The 3096-nt window shown below is 45.2% G+C and overlaps 1 pseudogene; it reads right to left on the reverse strand.

Annotated features, from left to right (window-relative positions):
- Positions 1-1933: 1933 nt before the first annotated feature.
- LOC126505441 (dCTP pyrophosphatase 1-like) lies at positions 1934-2483 on the reverse strand (annotated as a pseudogene).
- Between the last annotated feature and the right edge of the window lie 613 nt (positions 2484-3096).

The raw sequence follows: 3096 nt of genomic DNA on the forward strand, positions 1-3096 counted from the left end.
GCTATTACAAACAATGCTGCTATGAACATAGTAGAGCATATATTTTTGTTGCATGATAAGGCCTCTCTTGGGTATATTCCCAAGAGTGGTATTGCTGGGTCCATGGGTAGGTTGATCCCAAATTTTCTGAGAAACCGCCACACTGCTTTCCAGAGTGGTTGTACAAGTTTGCATTCCCACCAGCAATGGATAAGTGTACCCCTTTCTCCACAACCTCTCCAGCATAGGTTATCATTGGTGTTTTTGATTTTAGCCATTCTGACAGGTGTAAGATGGTATCTTAAAGTTGTCTTGATTTGCATTTCCCTGATCGCTAAGGAAGTTGAGCATGACCTTAGGTGTCTTTTGGCCATTTGAACTTCTTCTGTTGAGTTCAAATCGGTGCCCCATTTTATAATTGTTTTTATAATTTTATAATATTGTTTTAATTACAGTAGTTTCCTACGTCTATTGTTAATTAAATTTCTTCTCTGGCAGCTCCATACGTTTATAGGATGCGTTCCGATTACACTAACTGCTCTTTTACTTCCATTCCACCCTGTCAACCTCTCCTCCTCTCTGCAGATCCCTGTCTCATATTCTCACCCGCTGAGTGTGACCAGGGCCATCAGTGTGAGCACAGGGTTGAGACTATCCACTGGAGACAATGAGATCCTCAGTGGGTACGCAACAGAAGGTACTGACCCCCACCCCACGGCCAAGTCTGTTCCTAGCCAATAGTTCGACAAGGAAGACGGGAACCCCACTGTCTCCCCCCATGCACACCTGACTGTTGACAAGGCCAGTCTTGCTGAGGCCCAGGCAGCTTCTGTGAGCTCAGGATTGCGATGGCTGTCACACCCTGAAGGTGGCACGCGGCAGGCCCTCTCTCTGTCTTCCAGCTCTTAGGATTTTCCGTGCCTCTTTTGTGACGTGGTTTATCATCTGTTTTCTGTGTCACGGAATTCTTATCTCACCCTTCTTCTTTTTGATGTCTGCCTTTACTATTCTCACACATTTTCACCTTCACGTATTAACCTGTCAGTTACACGGGGAAATTTCTTTTTTTTTTTTTTTGTATTTTATTTTATTTTTTTATTTCTTTTTTTTCCATTATTCTTTTTTTATTAAATATTTCTGTCTCTTCCCCACCTCTGCCTCCCCTTTCCCTCCCCCTCCCCCAATCATGTCCCCTTCCCTCGTCAGCCCAAAGAGCAATCAGTGCTCTCCGTCATGTGGGAAGTCCAAGGAAAACCCTCCTCCGTCCAGGTCTCGTAAGGTGAGCATCCAAACAGCCTAGGCTTACACGGGGAAATTTCTATTTGATGGTATTGATGCTGAACTTGATGAAACTGGAAAGGTTGACATTTGTATCATATTTAATTCTCCAATCGAACATGACCTATTTGTTTTATCTATTCCTACAGTTTCCAGTAAAATGCGTATGAGTGATTTGTACTCTTATCTGTGTAGATCCTGCCCCATTTTATTAGATTTAGCCCAGTAGTGGTGTTGAGTTCCTGTCATGATTGACACCTGTCTTTGTATATTAGGACTCACCATAGCTGATAGCTGTGAGGTTTGCTGCAGGCAGGCAGCCCCTTAATGGATTTGATTTGTTTTGTTTTGTGACCTAGTTTTTCTTTAGGTTGTTAGTTCAATTTTCTAGACAGAGAGTTCCATTGTTTGACAGCGTTTCAGGGTAAATCCCGACTTCCCTTAATTTCCTAACCTGTCATTTCTGTCTGCTGTGACTTTCTCATTTGTCTGGATTATTTTGTGTAATTAAAAATAGATTTTACTTTAAATCACCATTTTTTATGAACAGGAAATTACCCGCAGAGGTTTGGTTTTATTTTATTTTATTATTTTTTGTCATGTATCATTTTATTGAGAGAGAAAAGACCAGGAGATTATCTTTTGGAAACTCTTGGGCCTCAGACCCATGATTCCGTTAAGAACGGACTAGAACGAGTCCATCTCTGTTGTTCTGACACTGTTTTCTAGGTGGGAGGCCTGGCTTTGCAATTAAGAGGTAGCTTCTGCAGCCCCCACGGCTTGGTTGCCCATGGGGCAAGTCTGTGTACTTGCAGGCAGAAGCTCGGGAGAGACGACTGGGTAGCGTCGTCGGTTGGTGTCCATTTGGCAATTACTGCTCGAGGTAAATCCACGCGACAACGGGCTGCTAATGCCACCAGGTAGATGAGGACGTCGCTAAGCTCCTCTTGAAGGGCTGCTCGTTCCTTTGGCAGCCAGGCTTGAGGACCAGGCTCTGCATCAGACTTCCACTGGAAGAGTTCTGCTAGCTCGCCCACTTCTCCCATCAAGGCAAGGAGCAGGTTCCAAGGCTGATGGAACTGCTCCCAGTCCCGCTCAGCAGCAAATTCTGCATGGAGACGTCGGATGTCCTCAAGTGTGGGCTCCAGGCTGAAGCTGAATGGGCCGGCAGCAGCAGAGTCTTCTTGCCCCTCATCACCGCCCGCACAGCCACCGGATTGGGACATTCCGCCCACCAGTCCCCACAGCGCTGCAGAGAGCAAACCCCGCGCCACCACCCGCAGAGGTTTTAAACTCCACTCTGAGTTAGCACTTTTTGTTTGTTTGTTTGTTTTTGGTTGTGTGTGTGTGTGTGTGTGTGTGATCCTGGGGACCAAATAGAGAGTTTTGAGTAGACTAGGCAAGCACTCTACTGAGCTACGACCCAGCCTTTAGTCCTTTTCCATTTGGTTTTGAAATGGGATCTTGCTGTGTGACCCAGGCTGTCCTCAGCTCACAGTCTCCATCAGTCTCCCGAGAGCTGAGATTACACGTGTGCACCTCCAAGGTGGTTTTGTTGTTGCTTTCAGTGTCAGAATTAAACTCAGGTTATCAGTCCACTGAAAAGCCAGACAATCTTTGAAAGTTCTTCAGGCAACTTTGCCCCACGTTTCAGCGTCATTTGTCGATTGACTGTACCATGTTGGGCTGCCATTGACAAAATACCTCTTGCCAGGGTAGAGGCATGGGGATTTAGAAATATAGTAAAGAATACGAAGACATGAATGAAAATTATAAAACGGAGGAACATATAGTATTGGGAGGGAATTCCAGTGAGTGCTGAAATTTGCTCGCATTTAA

Source organism: Alexandromys fortis, unplaced genomic scaffold (genome assembly GCF_014885135.2).
Source record: "Alexandromys fortis isolate MF-2015 unplaced genomic scaffold, M_Fortis_MF-2015_v1.1 scaffold_59, whole genome shotgun sequence".
Classification (NCBI taxonomy): Eukaryota; Metazoa; Chordata; class Mammalia; order Rodentia; family Cricetidae; genus Alexandromys; species Alexandromys fortis.